This window comes from Rhipicephalus microplus, chromosome X, assembly GCF_043290135.1.
Source record: "Rhipicephalus microplus isolate Deutch F79 chromosome X, USDA_Rmic, whole genome shotgun sequence".
NCBI lineage: Eukaryota > Metazoa > Arthropoda > Arachnida > Ixodida > Ixodidae > Rhipicephalus > Rhipicephalus microplus.
The window spans coordinates 58,967,125-58,992,776 of NC_134710.1; the positions used below are offsets into that span (position 1 = coordinate 58,967,125).

The 25,652-nt window shown below is 44.1% G+C and overlaps 1 long non-coding RNA gene across 3 annotated transcripts in view; it reads right to left on the bottom strand.

Moving 5' to 3' along the window:
• LOC119176075 (uncharacterized) overlaps window positions 1–13,620 on the bottom strand; it is a 116,365-nt gene extending 102,745 nt beyond the window's left edge. For all 3 annotated transcript variants that reach the window (XR_005110411.2, XR_005110410.2, XR_012886772.1), the window contains exon 1: window positions 13,455–13,620. This is a non-coding gene — a long non-coding RNA (uncharacterized LOC119176075). The remainder of the gene's footprint in view (window positions 1–13,454) is intronic.
• Between the last annotated feature and the right edge of the window lie 12,032 nt (window positions 13,621–25,652).

Genomic DNA, 25,652 nt, shown 5'->3' on the forward strand with positions numbered 1-25,652 from the left:
TGCCCCGAACTGCTACCTTTTTTTTATCGACTAATACATGTCGCATGCAGCCCACGTATTTCGCAGGTTTTCTGCTTCCTTGTACAAAAGTTAGGAGATTATTACGACAAACATACGGATTTCGTGACAGTGATACGAAAAGCTCGCGAAGCGCATATGAAATGATTATGCATACAAATTCGTTTGGCTTAAAATATTTCCCTCAGTATAACGCCAACCTACCTCATACGCAGTATTCGCGTGAGAGCAGCCTTTGTTGTGGCACATTTTCAGGTGCCATATATAAGCTGCGCGGACTCCATGAAGCGCAGTCATGTCAAGTTTTTTTTTTCTTCTAAACCTCATTGAAATGGCAGAAGACAGGCAGCTCTTAGTTTCTTGGCAAACTGTGGTCACAGAAATATAAACGGGCATTTTTGCTGGCCCCATGGCTCGTGCGCTTTTAATATAGGGCCTAACCTGTAGGCAGCAAGCGCTCTGACATCTCAGATCACCGATTTATATGTGACGGGGCAGGATATATTGTCAAGGGTGAAATTGAGAAGGAAAACAGGGAGATGAAGAAACATTTTTTTCTTTTTTTTTAATAAATGACTGCTGCACGAATATTTTCGTGTTGGTTGTATACCGTATAGTAGTTACGGCTAGACAGTTCTGGGGAAGCGCGCTGAACTGAAGGAAGCTGAAAGCGCAAGGACAGGCAGAATCGATATCTTGTTGCCAGTGCCCACGTTCACGCTTTTAGTTGTCGGTTAATGCAACCACGTGTGGACGATTTCTAAACATTCGGTTTTCTCGACTGGTGGAGCAACCAGTTCGGAAAACATCAGTACCGGTCTCGATCACCGCACCAGGACGAATTTTATTCAAACTAAGGAGCCTTCTTACTTCCTGAGAAATCCGAATGCATTTCCTTGCAGCTTTGTGCTACGAACTGGTGGATTCCAGTTTGCCCTTTCCCTCTGGTGGCTATAACTTTCGGCGCATGCAGTTGCCACCTATCCCGCTATTCCAGGTGTGAGGAATATACGGGCCATACGCGTCCGCGATTCTTTCAGTGTGTCATGGCAGAGAGCTTGAGTCCTATATGTGTCGCTTTTTATCTCCGTGTGCGGGTTATGACCGTAATGGTTCATTCACACTAGCGGCTCTCGGAGGTCGTACGACCAGGTATGGGGCAAAATGTGCTATTGCACTCAAATCGCATGTAGTCGGAAAGAAACGTTTTGGTTCAGCCTTTCTCGCTGTTTCATTTTGTAGTCGAGTGACTGCATCAGTGATTAAATAAAAAAAGCACACACGGGCCAAATGCAAGTTTGAAAAAGAAGGCGTTTTTGCTTTCTTACGGAAGCCTTGTTCACAGGGAGGCCAACCGATTATAAGTGTCTTATAATTTTTCAGAAGGTGGCGCAAGTAATACGCGGAGGACGAGGGTAGATTTCCTTTATTTATATTAAGTATGTACCTTTTATATCGAGGGGTACAGCCAACAAGGAACACGCTAAACCGGGTCAGCCTCGTTGGATCAGTGACTAGGGTGCTCGGCTGCTGGCCCGAAGGTCACAGATTCGATTCTGGTCGCGGGCGTCGCATTTCAATGGAGGTGAAATTGTAGAAGTCCATGTACTGTACGATGTCAGCGCGCGTTAAAGATAACTAGATTGTCTATATTTCCGGAGTCCTTCACGTCTCTCATATCAAGGTTTTGGGACATAAAACCTGACATATATTGTTATTATTATTGTTATTATTTTTATTATTATTATTATTATTATTATTATTATTATTATTATTATTATTATTATTATTATTATTATTATTATTATTATTATTATTATTATTATTATTATTATTATTATTATTATTATTTCCGATGGAGGCGGAAATGTTGTAGGCCCGTGTGCTCAGATTTGGGTGCACGTTAAAGAACCCCAGGTGGTCGAAATTTCCGGAGCCCTCCACTATGGCGTCTCTCATAATCATATAGTGGTTTTGGGACGTTAAACCCCACATATCAATCAATCAATCAATCAATTATTATTATTATTATTATTATTATTATTATTATTATTATTATTATTATTATTATTATTATTATTATTATTATTATTATTATTATTATTATTATTATTATTATTAATCGGAACCGAGATACCGCCTACATCATGCCTATATCTCGTAAGACTCGAGATTCAGGCGTGATTTCCAATTTCTTTCCTCGCCGATTATGCTAGCTTTCATCCAGTCAATCTGGTGATAAGTCGTAGCCGCATGCTCCACCAGTGAATATGATGCCATTTCCTTGCTATCAAAATCGTCCTGATTTTGGCGCAGGCGCTCTCTGAAGCTGCCGGTCTCGCCGATGTGAACACTTTGACAATTCCCACAAAGTGTCTTGCACACAACACCAAGAAAACCTCCCATTTGGTAGCATGCAATGATGTTAAATCCCGATCAGACGGATTCACGTGGGACTCGGGATATTGTCGACTGCATAATTGAGCAGCTGGTGAAACCAATCTTACTTTTTTTTAGCAAAGCCCGCCATTCAGTCCCCTTCAGCAAAGTGTCCTGAAAAATTTAATTGGAACCAACTTAGTCGCTCTACCTCTGATGTTCACTGGTGTGAATGAGCCTCAAGAGGCCGCGTATAAAACGCTCAGCTACCGGCCGCCGACGTGGCAGATGAGATGACTTGATGTGTTCTTAACTGAAGGTGTGATGGCGTCACTAATAAGATTGCTGGTTTGATATGGCCGTGTGTACGACGCCTGTGCTTGAAAAGATGAAGTAGGGTGGAGAACGCGAAGTTCGCAGGGTTCTTTGAGTCGAACACAGTAAACTTTACGAGGACAGACATTTTCTGAACGTTGAAAAGTGGAGGGAGGGATGTGTTGGTGGGAGATGATTAAAATGTATGCGTTTATCTCGAAACGTCAGGAAGGAAAGGTTGAAAGCTGTGTCACGCTTTAACATTGTCGACGACTCCTGGGAGTAGAGAAAGGTGTGCGCTCTAGTTCACGAACGAGGGCGGGGTCACGTGGGGAGGGTGGAACTGATGCCAGTAAGTCACATTAGCCTCCCTCCTTGCAGTGGGCCTGTCCTTCGTACGTATGCGTTCACGTGGTGTCTGATGTCTTCAAGCACAGTCCTGATTACTGCAGAGAGGCTGCAAATCTTGACTTCGACAATTACTTTTAACATAATCAGCAACGCCCAATAATCCGAATTTGCCCAGGACAGCTGGAAATAACACTGTGTTAGTTTGGACTTGTAGATCACATGTTGATGTAGAAACGAACATAACTGTAGCGCGTGAGCTACCTATAATATAAAATATTCACTTTATGCGAACCACTTCCCAAATACGCAGCGCTTCGCCCATCAATAAAACAGTACCTTTAGTTTAGCCCTAAATGTTTCATTTACGAGCTGGTGCAGAGTCCGACTATTAATGTTATGAGAATGAAAATTCAAAAACACTGCCGCATCTCGGTGACTTGAATGTGCGTAGACACGCAGGGGACATGAATGTTGCATTTAGGTTACGTATGAAGACTAATTCACACAGCTTCTCGTTCACTCTGTTCGCCTGCTGCATTTTCTAGTACGTTATATGGATAACGTGCAATTATCTTCTTAACGATTCTAGGGTTAGAGATTTTTTGAAATGCAGTCGCCGATCAACATAGTTTTCAGCAGGGCTGGAGCGGCATCTGTCGGTTTAGCATAGCACTGTTTTTCACGATGGACCCCACAAACAATGCACTGTGTGAGAGTAAAAGATAATAATAAAATGCTATCATTGTTGCTCTTTGTAATAATATTAATTGTTGTGGTTGAACGTCGAAAAACCTTGGTATGATTGATTATTAGGGAGGCCACAGTGGAAGGCTTCTCAACTTTAGACCACCTAGGGCTCTTTAACATGAATCTAAATTTAAGTACATGTGCCTCGTGCGGCTTTGCCTCCATTTAAAATATGGCCGCCACGGTTGAGATTCAATGCCCCAACCTTCGGCTTAGCAGTCGACCACCATAACCACTAGGCCAACATGGCAGTTGTCCCCATTCATGCAATGTTAGTAAAGCAAATACATTTTTCAAGATTGCCATGTCATACGGCGTTTAAAACTTCAATCATCCCGGAACCAACACAGAAAGTGAGATTCGTGAAGGATCTCATATATGTATGGCAGCTGTGGTAGATTATGCTTCATACGGAAGCTCGTGCAGCCTGAAAATGGTGTGTCTTTTACAATCAAGTGACACAGGTGGGTGCATCGGAATGAAAAAAAAAATTCAACAAAAAAATTGTGATCGCCCCGACATAAACGTGAGCACCTACTTTTTGGGTAGCCCAAGCACGCGCTTTTACGATTCCATGCACCCCAGTGGCAACACTATGGAAAGCCCGGCTCGTGATATGCGCTTGCGAATGCATGGTGTTCACCTTTTGCCGAACGGTCATGCTTGGTGGGCGCTCTTTAGTTACGTCAGACTCTGGCCTTTCGGGCATTCCGTGAGGCACTGAGCGCCAACCTTTCAGATAGGAAGGAATGTAAGCACGAACGTATCAAAAATGCTATGAATAAGGCGGACTCTGACCGACATATTGATGTTTGCGGGCGTCAAGTGCGGAAATATGTAGGGTTTGAAGCGACCAACATGTAACCTTAAGCAGACAGGTGAGTCGTTGTGCGAACGAAGCGAAAAAACAACTGAAGAGAAGCCTTTCTAGCCCCTTTGCTCGACGTTCTGTTGCCGTTTCTGATGTGTTGCTCATAAGAGTTCACACAGCTCACTGCTCGCACGTACGACTCGCACATACATTTTCGCTACTTCTACAAGTGTGCTGTCTGCTACTCTTGTTTATGAACACAATGACGCGCTGGTGTAACACTTTATATACCAAATGTCCCTGTCTCTCTATTTCTCTGTCTCTTTATATCAATGTGTCAGTACAAAGCGAATATTGCAAAAAAATGGACTAAAGCCAATAGTATACCTCTTATTTTAATGCATAATTTGCATTTTTTTTTTTGCTTTCAAGGGCTTCAGCGAAGACCTCAAAATGATGAGTCGCAAGAGATGAAAGAGAGAGCTGAAAACGAAAGCGCTAGACCCGCATGGTGCGTGGAAATACGTACTACAAGTTCAGCTTTCTTTCAGGCTTACTCAAATGTCTGCAACTCCACGCTTTTAGACGATTCTTGCTTAAAGGGGCCATGACACGTTCACCCAAGGATTTGCTGTTTTCAGCTAAAACTTGAAGTAGAGGGAGTATTATGTGTATAGGGTTATGGAAAGGGGACCATGAAGGAATATTTCAGTGCGAAACAAGCCATAAAAGTCGCCGACCGTGCACACCCCACCAACCGCCATCGATCACCATTTTGGCGCGTGTGACGCCATGTGCTGGAGGGAGTGGAGCCATCGTCTTCTGCGTAAGTTTCAGCCGCTGTGAATCGCTCAAGTTCAGTGCCAAGGTGAAAAAGGCTAAATTATTTCAATTTGACGTTCGCCTGACCACGGAACAACATCGTTCACCGGAATGCGAATGCTTACGTCACAACTCGCGAGTGCACCAACGTTGCCAGACTCTAAGGCTGCTCGTGTGTTTGTAAAAAAATGCACTCATAAACTAAGTGATCAACCATATGCGCTATAATTTCACCAGCAAGTTTGTGAAAGTTCAATGACTACCCCGCGTTACATATATCATACCCGAAAATGGGGTCCAATTGCTATGGTACAGGAATTTCCCGTGTTGAAGTAGCCGTGGTATGAACGTTTTGAAAAAGGGCTTATTTATTTCCTTGACCTGCCAGCATTGAAATAAAGTGTTGCCCACGAATCCCTTCAAGAGCTGGTGCACTGTTTGACGAGCGGTTCGACTTATGATGTGCACCGCAAAGTGTATATTTGTCTTCGTAAATACATTCTTTCATGATTTTTTACATAATTCAAGATCACTAACCGACCTCTGCAGACCTGACTAACAAACTGTGGTGTTAATATGCGCATTAGGATGAAGCCTATTTTTTTTTTTTTTTTTGTCCTCTCTGCTTTACTTCTTTTCGCTCTCCGAACCGGAAGCACATCTGTTTGACCTCCCTGCCTTTTCTTTTACACTCAAGGCCTGACCACACGAATCCGGCGCAGCACGTCAGCGCGCGTCTTTTTGACGCAACGTCAAGCCCTCTTTCATACAAAGCATGAGAACGTGTGGCTTCGCGTAGGCGCGCCCACTCTCTTTATAGGTAGATGGCATGGCGCGTCAAAAAGCCTCGCGCTGACGTGCTGCGACGGATATGTGGGATCAGGCCTTCAGAGGTAGGAAGAGCATGAAGAAGGAAATGAATTTAAGGCAGGGATATAGCAGGGAGGTGAATCAGACACGCGTGTGGTTTGCTACCCTGCGCTGGCGGGAAGGGATGAAGAGGTTAAGAGGAAAGGAACAAAGAAATATTTAAGGAAAGCAATAAGAGGAAAGAAAGTACCGTCAAAGTAAATGTGCACCTCTCTATTGAACGTCTACAAGCGGTCCCTTAACCCGGTGGATTTTAAAAACAGTAGTAATAATTGCGTCGCCTTGCCGGTCTGCAACGCGTAGAGCCACGGTTCGAAGATCTACTCAGAAAATTGTCTGCCATCTAGTCTATTCAGCACATTGCGTTTAACGTAGCGTTCGCTCATAAAACTATCACAGAAACACAGTATATGCTCTATTGTTTCGTCACTGTAGCACGAGTCACAGCTGGAGGTGTCTGCCACTCCTATGCGGAAAGAGTACGCTTTCGTGAAAGCTACACCTAACCAGAGGCGGCACAATAAAGTTGCGTCACGGTGGGAGAATTGCGGTAGGACTTGAAGTGTCCTCGATGGGTCCAGTTTAGGTTTGCGCTCCACCAAATATGCGACATTGTGTCAGCGAATGAACGAATGCCCCTTGAAGCGTCTGTAATCGACAATGGTATTGGGGCTGTCTGGGTGTTCTCACGGGTGGACTGGTGAGCATCATCAGCGAGGTCGTAGCCGAGAGGACCACAATGTTCTGGCAACCATTGGAACATAACGTCATGTCCCTTCGATTGAACTTGACGAAGGACTTCTCTCATTTCGGTTGCTAACTGTTCGTGTCACCTTAATCGTAACGTTGATAGGAAACTATGAAGAGATGCCTTAAAGTCGCAAAGTACAGCCAACGTTTGAGGCTGGACGTCCTTGATATAAAGCATAGCTGCACGTAAGGCGGCAAGCTCCGCTGGTGTTGATATGTTCCTGTGGGACACCCTGAACCTGATGGTCACTTGGCATGCCGGCAAAGCAACAACACCCATGGAGCTGTCGGCTGAGACCGATTCATCATTGTAATTGCGAGTCGTTTGGCCATATCCCTAGTTAAGTAGTGATAATTCCGCCTGTCCTGTGACCACTGCTGCACGACGGCTCTTCTCCGCAGCTGCCGAAATTGTGAGGTATATTTGTGCACTTTTCTCGTATTAGCGCAGTATATAAACGAAGAAACACCACACAGATGTGAAAAAAGGGTAGGCAATAAACTTCCAAATGTTCATTTCATCCAATTCATGCCCATCTTACCCATGAAACGAGCCGGCCGTCGCACAGGGCGAATGTGATAACACCACCCCACTTTCGAGGCCTGCTGTCGGTTGCTCATCAAGCCAAAAAGGAACACTTCTCCCTCCCGTCTTTCGTAAGAAACATGAGAAGACGCCAGGGGAGGAGAGGGAGAGGACGGAATCGCTCGACGGATGTGGTCACTGGAGCGTGCGCTATCTCAATAGGCATCAGAAGACGGCTCATAAACTTGCTCTCACACTCATTGCTTCGTCCTTAAGTGAAACTGATATTTTTCTTGTTGTCGCGAATGGAGCTCCGATCATATAGCGCATGCAAGCATGTGTCTGCATTCACAAAACTATCACTCGTGTTAATGAGAGAGTACGTCGACCGATAATGATGCTAAGCATCCTTTTAGTGAAGAGACCCGACGATGGCAAGCGCCTTCTTCGAACAGAAGATTCTGTGAATTCGGCCCCTTGACTTTGTCGTGTTTGTGGGGATGCGTGCTGTGTGGGCTACAGAGCGCTCAATATAAATCTATAGGGTATCGGCAAGAGCCTTCAGCTTCACAGCTCTTTCTGCTAACTTTTGTCAGCTTATTCGCGCATTATATTTATACCACTGAAAAAAAAAAAACACACCACACTCAAGGCTCTAGACTAGTGGCTCTCGCACTCGTGCAGAGCCATTGTAATAAAAAAAACCTATATGTACCGTTGAAAGTGATTTGCACTTTGCTGTTATTAAAACTTGCTAACTATCGAGGTTTAATAGCGCTGTTCTGAAAAAAAAAGAAACAACGCAATGATTTGCGAGGTAGGTGACGAAGAAAGTGAGCGCAATAAAAGAACCGGGAATGTTGCGGGGCCTCTTGGGGAAGGTCCTGTGCGCAAGCTATCGAATCTTCCAGCCATCGGAATGACAGATGAGCGCAGAGCAACCCCATTCGCACACGACAATCGCGACACACCCGTCGGCGCCGCCTGCTGCAGTCTTGACGTCGTCCAATGCGGTTCTTCAGCCTCGTGCTGCGGACGAGTGGTGTGGCATCGGTCGCCTGCTCGAGAATGTGACAAGCGGACGACAGGCGCGACAAAGCGTCCAGGGGCGTCGCGATATAATTTTTCACCGCTGACAGCCATTGTGTGGCTCCAATCGGCAGGTCAGGTGCCCGTTCATTGGTTCGTGACGGATGTAGCGGCCACTTTGTCACTGATCTGCTTGATTTGTCGTCGTGGTGGCCATCAGCGTCGCGTTCGAAAAAACCTCTCTGGCGTGTTATTCGCGCGAAAGCATGAGATGGAAAGAGTTACGGCAGGAGATGAGAAATTTGTGGAGTTACTATGGCCACTAATAAAAGCGGGTAACGCCATGTTCCCGGGCAATGAGCCTGCTTTCCCGTAAAGACAATGAAAGGTTGAGCAACCAGTAGAACTCGGTGATTAGAGCTATCAGGATGCACCGTTAGCTATTGTGTATTATTTAAGGCAGCGACTGTGGAGAAATGGGGAAAGTGGTGACTCTGCCCAGGCTAAGAACAATGGGGTCGTTTGCAATAAAAACAGAAACATAGTGGTCCTTTGCAGGCAGCAGTGCCATCGTGAAGCTGCATTAGTGTCTTGCCTGCGAAGCGTGTAGCACGAATATTTATCGCGAGAAGATGAAGTGTGAAACAAAGCGCCCCAGTCTGGTGCAGAGATTCTAATACCATACAAACTTGATAATAATGCATGTGCAAATCGTAGCGCAGAATGACACGTGTACAGAAGAAAAAAATGCTGTCTGTCACCGCCGTAGTTTACTGATATGTTTTGTCAAACCCAAACAGTCACATTACTGAATATAACACTAGCATCAAGATATGAAACTTATAAAATCTGTTTTGCTCGTGATGTATATTTTAGTATAACTTGCAGGTAAGCGCTAAAGTAAATTCCTTGTTTTGTTTTATCTCATATCTCTTACTTTGGGAGGTGTTTCTTTCAGTAACCCAGAGCGAGACTTGAACCAGCTGCATGTTTTCTTAATATTGGCTTTGAATTTATTTTACACAGTGATTGTTTCATCGTACACTAATTAGTCGTAACTAACATGCACTAAGCGACGCTGATGTGCCCAGTTTTATTACCCTCCACCAATCTAGCCAAAAACCTATCGTATACTCACGCATTATGTATTATGACTTGATTTAGGTACCATACCTTGCTTAGGTACCACACGTTCCTCAAGCATTACCGTACTTTGCTTTTCAACTATTGCTCCATTTTTGCAACACTTCAAGCATAAAAAAGTCGCACAATTTAAAAAACACTGATTGCAATCTCAAATTTTCACTGGTTCATGTGGGTCGAGTTTGGCGACGTCTCGCAAAAGGGATATTGAGGAAAAGAATCATCTTGAAATTCAGCCAAGCATTTTACTGGACATCGCGACTCGCCGATGCTTATTTCGAAAATACTTACTTCTCAGCATACACCTGCCTGCGATGTGTTTTTACTTGAATTATATGACTGACACATAAGTGCATAATCAAGCTTAAAATCTGAAGCGCCCTATACGTCATCCGCTTCAGACCATAGGGCGGGGTCACCTCACCGAAGCAGGCGGTATCATTTGGCAACTCAGCTTTAGTTATCTCCCGATCTGAGAAGGTTGGAACTTCCACAGATGAGCGTTGAAACATTTACCAATGTATTTAAGTAGTGCCGGTAGTTACGAGGAGTTTTAACGAACGAACGAACGTTTGTGAGAATACGGGATTTTGGTTCGCATTTGCAAGCAAGTCTTGATACGTCAAAACTATTTGAGCGATCCAATCGAGGAAAATGATGATGCTTGATTTTGTTAATCGAAGGTAGTGGGCCAATGGGAAGAACTAATTTTCGAAGTAGTGCGTATGCGTTAGCTTAGTATTAGGGGTGAAGCATTTCTCAGTAAACTGCAGTCACTTTGAGCGATTCTATCTATCTATCTATCTATCTATCTATCTATCTATCTATCTATCTATCTATCTATCTATCTATCTATCTATCTATCTATCTATCTATCTATCTAGCCGCGTAGGTGCTTAAAGGGGTGCTCTCGTGGTCACCCCTTTAAAATGGCGTGAACCACAATTAGCATGGGAGAGTAAGATGATTTGACGAATATTACGCGCTCTTCATGACATAAATAATGTTACAATCCCGTCGCGAACGTCGTCAAACAATTCCCGCCAGACAGTGGCACATACCCACATGCGGGTATGTGCCGCTGGTATGCGAGTATGTGCCACAGGTGATAGACACATATATGTACCCAGGAACGACGACAACAAACATAGCAATTTTAACGCGTGAGCGTTAAGCAATACCCGACATTAGTCGCATCGACCCAATGAAGGCATAGAATAAATGTAAGTGTTTATAGAAACCTGACATAGACAGCTTTGACGTCCCGACCAATGCGAGTAATAAATTTCAGGGTCCCAGCAGGAATCAAACCCAAGCATTCTGCGTGGCAGTCAAGCATTCTATCACAGAGCTACGCCAGGTTTCAGAACTACTTTTCGAATAGACGCTAATCTTCGTGAAACGTCAGTAGTGGTTTCAGTGCTGCCTACCCAATTTTATAAACATTAGGTATGTGCTTTTTTGATACAGCCGTCATTTCGGGTTAACGTCAGTTGTGGTTAGGTGCCATGCTCTGAAGTTGATTTATGTAGCAGTGCCCAGGGCCAGGTTTTCCCAAGCATCAGCGCTTCATATCAGCTTCTGGTGTTGCTAATACGAATGTACCAGTTGACATCGTTGCGCAAGTGCAAACAACTGGTTAAATAAACATCTGCAGCTCTTCAACATATGTCTGTGTGTGCAAAATTTGTACATATATTTAGCGTAATGTCATGACGTATCGCTCAATAAAAAAAATGCAACACGGTCACCTTCCCTCCGCATTGTTCGCATAACGTCGATTTCCAGGTATGTGGGATCTGCCAATTTGTATTTTTTTTCACTGTAACTCACATTGGCTGCTAAGTTCGTGCGTCGTGATGAAACGAGTCGTAATTTGGGTTGATGGAACCTATATTTGCTAAATTTCCTCTGTTTTCACCCACTTTCATTGGCTCGTACATAAATCCACTGCCTACGAAACCCCGTTATAGCTATAGGATTGCCCGCTCGTAATTCTTGGCAATAAAAATGAATGTAAAAGCAATCAATCACTACTAAATACTAGCTCGGACCCTCAATATATTTACGTAGCTCGCAAAAATTCAAGCCCATATGTATTTAAATTCTCTTTCTATGGCTATTTGTGTGGAACCTTGGTAAATGCCGCAGTGACACCCGCTGCACGATCACCAAGATTTGCCGTACACCCCGCCGCGGTAGTCTAGTGGCTAAGATACTCGACTGCGGACCCGCAGGTCACGGAATCGAATCCCAGCTGCAGTGCCTACATTTCCGATGGAGGCGGAAATGTTGTAGGCCCATGTGCTCAGATTTGAGTGCACGTTAAAGAACCCCAAGTGGTCGAAATTTCCTGAGCCCTCCACTACGGCGTCTCTCATAATCATATGATGGTTTTGGGACGTTAAACCTCACATATCAATTAATCGAATATCTGCCGTAATGACAGATAAGAATTCGAAATGGAATCGAGCGATGCGGGATGCTGTACCATACCAGCCATCACTTTTACACGTGAGTGATGATTTAAGTAGTGATTTGATACTCTGTATTTGAGAGGCATAACGAGAGTAAATGCCTGCAATGTCAAATTGTATCTGCACCGGTCGTATGCGTACAAAAAGTTGAAAAAAGAATTGAAGTTCACTCTATGGGTGCACTTCCTTGTTGGAACAATTGGTTCCGCTACCGTTTTGTCATTGGGCTTGTCGAACATAAGCATGCCTCAAGCGTGCCGTAGTGTTTGTTTCCGTACGAAAAAAAAAACTACCTTTAGGGAAGGTGGTTGCTTTGCCGGAGTGTCAGACACACTACGCCGTTTAGCTGCCGCTAGCGTCTGCTGTTCCCTCCTCCTTTTAAAAAAAAAACTGAAACGAGGCTTTTTTCTAGATTAAGAACGCTATGATGATGACATGATAGAAAAAAGGCTTCTCTAGGAAATTTAATGCGTGTTATGTTTACACTTAAGTTCATCTAAAAGTGACATAAAGCAGGCATTAAAATTTTAAAATTAAATTTACTTTACTCTAAATCAACTTCTTGTTTTGAACATTTTATGAAATTCAATTTCAAAATTCATGAAATTCTAATTCAATGTCTGTAGGCAATGATTTAGACAACAGAAATACTAGATCGTACTTACAATACCTCTAGAGGCTAATTAAATAAGCTTGTTGTTCGTAAGTTACCACTGTCATTCTCTCCGGTGTTAGGATTGGCTGAAAGTCACCCTCAAAAAACCAAGTAGTTGTATCAGTTTTCTTTCGAGATACGCTGTCTAGGCACGAACTCACGATAAAAATCCGTAGCCTAAATATTGTCACCAGAATGGACGAAAGCTTGATTTCGGACATATTATCTATGAACGCTGCTAACCAGTGGAAACTACACGTGTGCGCCAAACAATTTGTGAGTTCAGCCCTATATAGGTTATATTAACAAATTATTTATTCTATGAGAACGTGCATAAAGCGACCTGTCGCATTTTGCTAATATTATTCAAGTATTGGTGACTAGACGGCGCCACAACCTTATACGAACCAATGGCCAGTGAGTTCGATTCGCAAAACCTGCACAACGTATCCACAAAAACGTCGTATATTCTAAAAATTTTCGTAACCGGATATTTTAACGAATGACGATGCGGGACAAATCTTTATCAAAGCCATCCAACCAATGGGAAAATGAACTTACGAGAAAGAAGTGTTTGCTAGTTCAGCCCATGCACCGAAGTTCGTAACAATTCGTTATTCTCAGTCCACGTTAGGTGTGCGCGCGGGTTCTCGGTCACGGTCGACCTCACTCGCTAAAGCAGAACTTGCAAGTCAAGCTATCGCTTACGAACTGCCTTGCGAGTGCAGATCCTTTGGCCGAATTCTGAAAGGTTTCTTAACAACTTTTTCTCACTCTACGGCGGCCTTATAACAAGCGATATTTTCGCAGTTTCAATTGGCAGTATTTGTGAGAGCCGGTGTAGGCGGCCTGCGACCTCGGACGGGGAAGCGCCGCGTGCTCTTCGCGAGCACAAGTTCCGAGTTTACTATTTCGGTCTGTGTAGCCCACTCAAAATGATCTGCAGTGGAAATGTGTGTTCTTTTGGGGCGGCCGGTGCTTCGTATAGCCACTTCGACATTGCAGTATACATATTTAAATGCTCTTGTGAAAGATGAGGTCATCTGCAGCGTTGCCTCAAGGCAGTGGACCGCGTCTCTCTTTAAATGCTTGTACCTCCGCATGCTGCCATGTGAGAGTGAAAGCTGGCATTTTAATGGCTCCATAAGCACTGCTCCTGATCACAGAAATATTCTCATGCTATTCTTCATAAGACCACGCGCCAACTGACTCCATGTCGGGCATATATACCACAGATCAGTGGCAAAAAGCCCTTGTGCGTAAAATTCGTTCAACTCAGCTACATATTCCTATATAGTTTACTGGTTGGCCTGATTCACAAAACTTATCTCTCGTAAGCGCTTTTCTCCCGATCGGCAGGCTTCTGTCATGGCGTGTATAGCGTCATTATTGGTTCAATCGTTCTCTTAGGAACGTTTTAGCGTAAGACTTTACGTGAATACAGGTCCTGGGCTTTTCATTATCCAAGTTTCAACACAAGAACCCCACAAGCTCGCGGTAATGTGCCCCGTATTTCCTGCGGACAACCTTTCAGATGCTTGATTGCATTGTATGCTCATCATTGTCTGTACGGATACGAAAAGGAACGTCGATGACGCTCTTTTGAACTAAGGGAAATGAGGCGCACAGAAAATTACATTATAAAGGCATTTACGTGCTGAAACAACAATATTATTGCGAGGCACGCAATATCGGGGGCCTCTGAATTATTTTTGTCATCCTTGTTTATTCTTTATTGGGATTTTAAATCTAAAGTGGTGTTTTCTTTTTTCCATTCCGTGCCCATTGAAATGGCGCTGCCGTAGTCAGCAATTCAACCCACGTCCTCAAACTTAGCTGCAGAACACATTAACTGCTAAGCTAGCACAGCTAGTCAAAAGCGTTAACAAACTGCTGGAAAGAACATTGCATTTTCGTGCTCCTGATATGAGTAAACGCTATAACGGTTTGACGAATATAGTTTGACGAATATGACGTGCTGTTCATGACACGAATAATGTTACAATCACGTCACGTACGTCGTCAAACACTTCCCGCCAGACAGTGGCAGATACCCATGGGCCCATGGTATACATTAAGCTACACTGAGCATTATTACACATGCTTACACGGCGTTCGTCAGTCCTTTCTGTCCACAAAAAGCAGGCGCCAAGCAGGGTGGATACACTGTATAGGGAGAGATGGGAAAGTACTTTAATGTTATTATTCACTTCGGGCGCTTAACATTATTAGGTGTTTCTTGTATCCTTCAAACTCCCCCACCCTTTTTTCATTGAGTAGGGTAGCATACCAGTCCTTCTAGACTGGTTAATATTCCTGCATTTTCTTTTCCTCCTGTTCCTTCCTTTCTTTGCAAGATTCCACAGATCTGTTCATATCTGCCACATGACTAACCTAAGCAGCATCCTTTATTCCCCAGCCCCAGTGCAGGGTAGCATACAAAATAACCTTCTGGTTAACCTCCCTGCCTTCCTGTTCTTTTTGATTTCTTTCTCTCTTTGTTGCGACCCAAACAGCCTACAATCGAAGGCGTCTGCGTGTTATCAAATTATTCTGAAGCCCGCGTTATGTTTTATGAAATGCATAGCAATTAATACAGCATCGTGAATTGATTCGCCAAGGCTCGCCAACGGCAAATCATAGCCAGCATTTACAAAGCAGTCACTGCAGCGACATGCCGGGTGTGCAACTACGCAAATAAATGTTTAAGTTCGTTACTAATCTAAGACATCCTGAAAGAGGTAGGAACACCCGCTAGCACCATTTTATATCAAGCTTATGCCAAACGTCAAACATGGTAATGTCTTATCTAAAACAATAAAAAAGTGCTTTTTATTGCTCTAAGTGCTAACCGGGACATGCAACATCGCTTTTCGACACCATTGGGTGCCACTCAAGTTAACCTCATTTTTTACCGAATTTACAAAAACCAAAGTGACGATTTCATCTATATCTATCGACCTTCACTAGTTGGGTTATAAATGGTTTACACTAGTTTACACGCAACCTTTTTAAAGACACTTTATTTTAGATATCGAATGTTCTTGCTTTCCCTACATCCTTCGCCCTATCGTCTCTTTGTCGTTCAGCACTGCACTTTTACCCCACGAGTGCGTCGGTGTCAAAAAGTTCTCGTTGTTTGCCTACTTGCAAGTCGGTGACCTGTGCAGGTCAACAACCGCTTCCATGAATTCAAGCACTTCCTGCACTGAAATAAAACTTCGAGTTCAGTATTTTTTTTTTTTTCCACCACAATCGAGGATTTCTTTGAGGTGCCTGGCCTCTTTCTTGTTCGCCTTCCTGCCGCCCCTTCCTGCCGGCACTAAAGTTGTGGTGCAAATGTCACAGCTCTTTTCTGCGGAAGGGGAACAGGGCTCCGAATAGCTCATGTTCATTCCGTGTGGCTCCAGTCTTCTCACCCTCGATCGAAGCTCCACGCCTCTTCACATTGGCGTGCGAGAGGATGTGTCCGCGCTGGGCAACCAATCATGCCACGCCGCTTTACCGGTTTTGCCGCCCCGCAACAACCTTTGAGAAGGGTGTGTGTGCCTCAAGCACGTCGCTGAATACTCGCAAAATGTTACTGCGTCAAAAACAATAATAATCTTTGAGCGTTTCGCACGCCAACTCGTCACACGGCAACCGTCCCCTTCATCAAGTGTATCTGTCTTTCTCTGTTCCGTTCTCGCAGTGACATCAGCGGCTGCTGACCGCTTCTCGTGATTGGCATTTTAAAAAGTCATCGCGAGAAGAAACATTTTAGTGGGATGACATTTGGCCCATTTTGAAATAAGGAAATCTTCTTCCGCCTTGCCTCGGCGAAAAACAAGGCGTCTCGGACAGCCAGACGTCATCATTTCGCCAGAAAATTCTGAGACGTGGCTACGAATCTGTTTCTTGTTTTTTTTTTCATAATGTAGACCTATTAAGGGCAATCCTAAAAGCAGGAATCATTTTCTAATAATTCTTCACGTTTATTAAAAATCTTGAATCAAAGGGTATCATTATGGCTGTTTTTTTTTAGTATATTGTTGAGGACTTGACTCTTATCATTGAAATATGAGGCACAGGGATGTATTTCACTAGATTTTTACTGGTTCTTACTAAAATATAATTAAACTACCCTTTATTGGTTCACTTAAACGCTTACATTGTTAGCCTCCGTGCTCTTAATTATTAAGGACATCCATTGGTTTCTGGCATTTAGTTATCGCTTACCAAAACATATGGCGTACATTTACCTACACAGGATGCCGGTGAAATTAGTAAAGCTTGTTATTTGTCGAATTGCCTGAAGTCTCATTTATATTATTTAAAGAATTCCGGTGAAATTCTAGTGCACTTTTACTTCTGTATTATGCGTTATAATGAAGCGAAAGCAGTTTTCTTTCCCGTTTCGTGCAAATACAGTCACATTTTGGTTGGTCCGAGTTGTCGCGTCGTTTTCGCAGCATCGCGTTGAAATAGTCCGTACAAAATAAAGGGGAAACGCCATAAACGCAGCGCAAACATTTACCCTGTAAACTGTCAAGCTGTTGGCACATTTTTTTTTCTGTTTGATTCGCACAGCCTGAATATCCCGTCTTTTGACAGGCGCCATGATAGTAATAGAATACGCACCACGCAATTCATTCATTCATTCATTCATTTATTCATTCATTTATTCATTAAGTGATTTTCGGCATAATGAAAATGTCGACACCTATTGCGTCCTCCTTCCCCGTAGTGACAACTAGAGTCAGTCATATTCGAGCGCACTAGAGAGAGAGAGAGAGAGAGAGAGAGAGAGATAAAGATGCAAGGAAAGGCAGGAAGGTTAACCAGACTCACATCCGGTTTGCTACCCTGCACTGGGGAAGGAATAAAGGGGAGAAAAGAGGTTGCAGAGAGATGAGAAGGTACACACAATCACGAGCACACTCGGGGAGCACACACAGTCTACAGGCGGTCGCTCAGGTTTGTTGACTTTAGGTAAATTAGCAGTGCTTTAGTTGCTTTCTGCGCAACTGAGGCAGATGCCCAAGGTCCCAGTATCTTCTGCACACAAAATGGTCCGGGGTCAAGTTGATACAAAACCATCCGGAGCTGGCATCGCTGTGTGTCGTAGCAAGCGCAGCTGTACAGGACGTGTTCGATGGTCTCTTCAGCTCCGCAGTAGTCGCATGTAGGAGTGTCTGCCATACCAATGCGGAAGGAGTACACCTTTGTAAATGCAACACCCAACGAAAGGCGGCATAACAGTGTCGCATCGGAGCGGGAAAGTTGTGATGGTAGTTTTAGCTTGAGCGAAGGATCCAGTTCATAAAATTGACACCTTTGGAAGCTGGTAGACGACCAGAACGTGCGTGTGAAATCTCGAGCCAGCAGGAAAAGTTGTCTTGCTGCATCATTCCTTGATAGAGGAATCGGGACTACACGGGTTCCTTCATGGGCTGAGCGGGCTGCATCATCGGCTAATTAATTTCCGGTAATACCGATATGTCCAGGCATCCATTGATATATAATATCATGCCCTCGTGCTAGAGCTTCATGATGGCAATGTCTTATTTCTTGTACCAATTGGTCATGACTCCTCCTACGTATGGCAGACTGCAAACTCTGAAGCGCTGCCTTCGAATCACAGAATATGACCCATTTTCCTGGACGTTCTTGAACGAGATATTGTAAAGCAGCCCTTATAGCAGCAAGCTCTGATGCCGTAGATGTAGTCATATGCGACAACTTAAACTTGATTGTCATTGCTGCAGCCGGAATTACAGCGGCCCCTGATGAGCTGCTGGACGAGACGGACCCATCAGTGTATATTTGCGTTCGGTCTAAGTACAACTCACGTAATAATAGCAGTGTTGCTTGCTTCAATGCTACTCTGGAGTGATTGCTTTTCTTTTTGATTCCCGGAATTTCTAGACGTACTTGCGGCTGGTCGAGGCACCACAAAGGACACGCCATTCTCGCAGCTGGCGTATATCCAGATGGAATGCTGTTTAGGTGCTTGGCTATGACGTCTGAAAACGTAGCACGTGGTCTTCTGGAGGGTAGAAGGGCCAAGTGGTGGTCGGGGACACGGCTAGCATGTCGAATGTGCGCTCTGAGGCAATCCACAACTCTATATGTCCTGACCAGATGGTCTTTGGCAAGCATGATTGTGGCATAAGTAGAAGCGCATCGGGGCAGTCCTAGGCAGATACGCAGTGCCTGACCCTGCAAACTCTCCAATGACTGAGTATTGGATTTGCAAGTGTTAGTCAGTACCGGCAAGCTGTAGCGCAATAGACCCAGAAATAGGGCCCTGTACAGCTGTAGCATGGAGGCCACAGAAGTTCCCCATGCTTTCCCGCACATGAATTTCATTATATGCACAATAGATAGCAGTCTCTTCTTCAAGTACGCACAATGCGGGCTCCACGAAAGACTTCTGTCGATTATTATGCCCAAGAAACGATGCGTCCGTGCATATTTGACACTCTGTCCATTGATGTAAACAGGGTATGGCGTCATTGGTTTGCGTGTAAACGCCATCAACGTGCACTTCACAGTTGATATAGCTAGGCCTTGTTTCTGTCGTCGTGAGGGTTGCTGCCCACTGTATTCGTGCACGCACCTGAGGGCGAGTAACTGCAGCACTCCAGAGCCAAATATCATCGGCGTATATGGATAGGCACACCGACTTTGGCAGAACCTTCACCAGACCAATGAGGGCAACATTGAACAATGTGGGGCTTAAAACACCTCCCTGAGGTACTCCGCAGTAGGTGTAATGTTCAGCAGTTGTACCCTCATATGTTTGCACAAAGAAACACCTGCCAGATATATAATCTTTTATCCAATGAAACATTCGTCCACCAATGCCCATTGCTGCGAGAGAAGTGAGGATGGCATCGTGAGCTACATTATCATTTGCACCCATCACGTCAAGAAAGAGTGCCACTGATTAGCGCTTGCGACTTTTTTCTTGTTGTACAAATGTCGATAAGTCAAGCACACAGTCGATGGAGGAGTGGCCCCGACGAAAGCCTGCCATGCAAGAAGGGTATTTGGTGTACCGTTCCAAGTGCCACTCGAGACGAAATAGAACCATTCTTTCCATCACTTTTCCGAGGCAGCTTGCGAGGGCCATAGGGCGATACGCTGTCAAGTCCAATGGTGATTTTCTCGATTTCAAAAGTGGTATTAATCAACTTATTTTCCATTCTCGGGGAACACTGCCGCTGAGTTAGGAGTTGTTGAAGCATGTTAAAAGTTCTTTTCTGGCTTTTTGTCCAAGGTGTCCCAACGCACTATAAGTAATACCATCAGGACCTGGTGATGACATGCGCTTAACTAACTGCACGAGTTGTTTGTATAGATGCTTGAAAGACGGTTGAAAACAGCTGAAAGCGTTTGTTAACGATCGGCGATGCGCTGTGTCGTTGTACATACGCGTAATCTGCCGATAGTGCTATCGCGATACGTTTTCTTGGAACCCATTGATTTGAGTGATATGTGGGGTTTAACGTCCCCAAACCACCGTGTGATTATGAGAGACGCCGTAGTGGAGGGCTCCGGAAATTTCGACCATCTGGGGTTCTTTAACGTGCACCCAAATCTGAGCACACGGGCCTACAACATTTCCGCCACCATCGGAAATGCAGCCGGCGTAGCCGGGATTTGAACCCGCGACCTGCGGGTCAGCAGCCGAGTACCTTAGCCACTAGACCGCCGCAGCGGGGCTGGAATCCTTTGCTTCAAATTTTAAACGGCGTTATAGTTTCCGAGTAAACTTACCGCCTGTTCATAAGGAACCGCCAAAAAGAGTAACTCTGTTTGTGATGGTTCGCAGTTGTAACGAGTAGATTTTATCTCTCTTCGAATAACCATTACCGAAATGCTAAGTTTGCCCACGTTGCTTTATTTGGGCCTCAAAAAGCAGCATACCAAAATGCCTCAAATTAAAAGATCTGTTGGGGTGATGGAATTGACCGTGCTTAGTGTAGATATTATTTTGTACACAAAAAACTTTGATGTACCTGATGGGAAAAATGGCTAAGTTGATTCACCGAGGCTGGGCAATGAATGATAAAACTTGCATTTAATGAATTTTTTTTCACCACCCGCTCGCCTATCTTAAAAGATTAGGTATCAAGATTTTTTTTCGTGAAATATACTTCAAAATACGTCATTAGTCATTGGTTTTGCCGTAATAGTAGATGCCAGCCAATTGGAGCCCTCCATCGGAAGGTAGCCTGAACGAATCAGCACGTTTTGTCGATTCGAGTACCGGAGGTGTGTGTAGCAATGATCTTTCGCTTTTGATATTGCAATTCTTTTTGAATTTATAATTATTTCATCGAACAATATCACACCTCCACGATTGCCAAAATTGCTCCCTCGCTACAAGTGTTGCCGTGTGAGAAATAGAGAGAATGCGACTGTCAAGAAATGCGTCAATGAACACATAGCCAAATGCATATCGCAATCTCTCGATATATTGGTGGGTTATATTACGGCGGCAAAAAAGAAGTGTTGCGGAAACGTACAGAGCCCGCAAGAGGAATTACGGATGCGACTAAGTTGTGACCGTGGGAACAAGGCCTGTATCGATCTTTCAACAGATGTCTCCATAGTCACTGCAACGCTGGCAGCCCACGCATAATAGAGCTGAACCTGCGAGCGTTTATTTTGACACCGTGATTCCGCTGACTCCTGTACACCCTCCTGCTTCGGCGGAAAAGGCATTAGAAAGCTGTCGACTTCGAGTCCCGTCGATTGAGTGGCGTGGCATCTGTGAACAACGAGGTGCTTTGCCGTGTGCCTTTTTCTCCCGGAATAGCTTTCGTCGAGCCAATCAAATTACGGAGGGCCTATATTAAAACATCGCCCACTTCGATGGCGCGCGAGGACGACGTCCGATTGTGCATTCACGACTGCGTGCGTGGTGGCCACGGTGAGCCGCGCTGTTTCATTAATATGCCGGTGATCCCCCCGGCAGCGCACCTATACGCATCCTTAGCCTCCCCTTGGCAGTCATTTGGTCCTGCACATTCCCATAAAAGCATGGTCCGGCTATATTGCCGCCTACGTCAATGCTCTCGAGCAAATTTTAAGGAGTTTCGCGGAACGTGCGTGGGGATATGCGCGAAGTGGATTAAAGATGCGTGCTGTGTCTCATATTGCGATTGCTCGCTTGCGCTTCTCTTTTCGAGTTTGCAAAGAGCAACGAGGATTTGTCCATGAACTTGCCTGTTCTCCTTCGACACATAGTCGCTGACCTTAGTGACCGATGGCTAGTGGCTATAGCTTAACGTAGAATGAGGAGTTACATTTCTCAAGGCGCCAGGTATGAAATAACAAAAAAGAAATCAAGACAACCCCATTCACCACACTCCACGCTTCTCGTGTGATTTAGCCAAGATTGAAAGGAATATGCGAAAATTTTCTCCTGAGTATAGATTGTTTGCCCCGTGTAGCGGCACAAAGGCAAAATGCTTTAGGTATTGTCCTACTGATTCGCGCAGCGCCCTTTGTCGCATGTTAGATTAAATTTTTAACGATGGCATTGCCTTCCCAGGCTATGTTTTTGGGAGAATAGAAGATCAAATAGCAATGGCTCTTTCTATACTAACGACCACATAAACTCAATAAGACCCTTTTTATACTTTTATTTTTATTTCGTCACTGATACGGATCTCGGGGAGAGGGAGAGAGGTTCCATCTTGACGACTTTTGCATTCTCTGAGCTCGGATCGAAGCATTGCTAGCGGGGCGTCCTCAAGCTGGTGGCAGTGGCACTCCCAGACTCCCGGAACGCCAGTCACTCCGTAGGCGAGAAGATGCTAGACGAGTGCCTATTTCATTTATCTACGTAATCCGGGATATCAGAACTTTGATACATATCACCAGACATGCATGAAAATTGAGGGTGAACAAGATGAAAGGCTGACCACAGAAATATTTATTTTACCTATACAACTAAACGCTATGGCATGAGACAAAAATATATTAAGCGAGTTCTTCAGTGTGAAAAATGTTGCATTTGCACTTTCTCCGCAAAATTATTGCGATACTGTTTGTTTTCTTCCATTGCCATGATTATAGAAGTGATGGTGTTGATGTCATCCACCACTGAAATAAACCAGCACTTTCAGCTCATCTCATGCATAGTCAAAGAAGTTTGAAACATACGCATCATTATCATCATCATCATCATCCTGAGTATGGCCACTACAGTGCAAAGGCCTCTCCTTTGTTTCTCGAATTACGCTGGCCCTGCACTGGCTGCGGTCACGTTTTATCCGCAGACTTCCTAATCTCACTCTCCTAACTTTCTCGTTCATCCTCGCGAGCTTGCGTTCTCGAGTACAGTCTGTTGCGCGTAATGACCATCGCTTACCTTGCTTACTCGCAGAATGCTCTGTCCATGCCCATTTCTTCTCTTTGATCTAGACTAGGATGTCCTTAACGCTTTTGTTCCCTGACCCACTGTGCTCTCTTCTCGTAACTCAGAGTTGCACCCATCGTGTTCCTTTCGATGACTTGTGCCGTTGTGCTCAATTGGGGCAGAACTCTTTTTGTAAGTCTTCAGGTTTCTGCCACAGAGTAGTGCTCCAGTCACATCTTTTTCCCTACTGTCACCAACCTTTCTTCTCTATTACACCAATTTTCCCCTTCCCAAGCACAGGGTAACAAACCAGAGCCTTCTTCTAGTTAACCTCCCTGTCTCTCCTTTATTTTTCTTTCTATGCCTTCAAGTTTCTTCTCCTTATTATGTACTGGTAAGATGTACGCATTTCCTTAAATAAAGGGTTTCATCCTTTCCTCTGTTTCTCCTCAAGAAATTCGACGAACTAACGCAAGCGTTGATGCGCACTGTAGTCACCGAAGGCCTCATAACTGCAGCACCGTTCAGAGTGCCAACGAATATGAACACCGAATAGCGAGGGCATAACATATGAAAATACATCATTATGAGAGAACATAAGCATAAAAACTGCGCGTAACGGTGCGTTGCGAGTTCTCAACGGGCACAGCGAACAGTAGTGGTGCATACAGCCAGCATTTTGTGCTCTGCGCAGCTGCGCCCATCGCGGTCAGGAGAGTTGCTTGTTGGTCAAGTTGGTACATACTTAGTTAACTAAAAATAAAGCCGCAAAACGTCAAAATTGGGGAAAAAAATCAGAGTGGCAAAAAACGGAGACAAATATCAGAAACGTAGTTCTGCCGACCTGCCTTTTTTTTTGTTTGCGATTTCGACGTTTTGTGCCATCATTTGTAGTTGACCCATGGTGTGCATTAAGCGACACTGAGCACCGGGTCACGCAGCCTGTGTAGAAGATCGCGAGGTTTATATCGTCCTGGCTACTTAACTTCTACAAATGTCCCGCAGCGCAAAATAAAAATTGAAACAAATGAAGAATATAACATTGCAATCGAGTACAGTTCGCTTGTACGAGTTAATACCACAACCGAATCCACGCGTCATTATGCAAGCGTTTAAAATATATACTCGAAAAGTGAACAAGCGCAATCAAGCCGAATATTCACGATGGAGCTCATATACAGCAAAATACCCCTTGAACGAAAGCCAAACAAACTACTCAGTTGTACGAGTTTTTTTTTTTAATTCTCCACCAAAGCGCCATTGGACCCATTGCTTACACTTTTTGAACTAACAAAATTAGTGCAGAGTGAATTTCAGTTCTACGAACACATTTTGTGACGCTATAAAATGCCTCTCTCGTCATATTAATAAGAAATTGTCTGAAAGACTGGGTACAGACAGCGCTTTGCGTTTTGAGGGTATGTCAAGAGTGAATTATGCGTTGTGACAGGCACAACTCTGTCTACTCAGGAAAAAGAGCAGGATGGGGAAAAGTAAGAAAGCCTTAATGAAAAAGCAAGGAGAATTTCAGCTTAAGATATACTAGGAAAAAGAGCAGTCCTTCACCGAGCAGAGTGTTGTGCAGGAGAATGTTTGAGCGCATTGATCTCAATTCACGAACACTGCTGTCTTAAGTGCGCAAGTACACCAAAAGATTACTACATCTCTCAAATTATCTTAAATTAGCGTAAATTTAAATTGAATTAAGCGCAACGCAATTAAAAAGGTTGAAAATTAATTTGAATAACCGATGTGTTCTTTAACTGCTGATAGCAAGTTGCAACTTCGCTATTTTCGTTCAGTGAACTTTCACTGAAACGAACATTTTCCTGGGGTCTCTTAAGTGCGCTCAAGTGAAGTTTTACGGTAATGAGGTTTGCGGTAGTGCGTGCCACTGTGAGCTTTTCTTGTCCAGTTTTTGACAAAGAGATTCTTTATCCCAAACCCATGTGCCGCAGAGTCAGAGATAATTGCCGAAGAAGGCAGCAAGTCAAGAAAATGCTGAATTGTGGCACTATATCTATACACTGGCTCATCAAAAATAAAAGAAGCTCACATTGTGCACAGCATCTCAAGACATTGCAAAATCGTTACAGGAATGGAGATGTTTGATCGTACGCCGAATAATTACAGCAATAGCGATAATTAACCTTCAAGACTCATATTCTTTACGTATGCAACACTTTGGTCGAAGTTATAATTCCAAATAAAGTTCGCGTGATCTATTGAGGGTATGTGACAGACGATGCAAGGTCAAGTCGTACGATGTGGAACGTATTTCTTCAAAGCATTGATGGGCATTATCATTTTAAGTTTTTCCAATGTGCAATGCAAAAAAAAATAAAACACATATAGTTCGCTTAGAGCAACGAGGTATCAGGGGGGGGGGGGGGGGTGCCAAG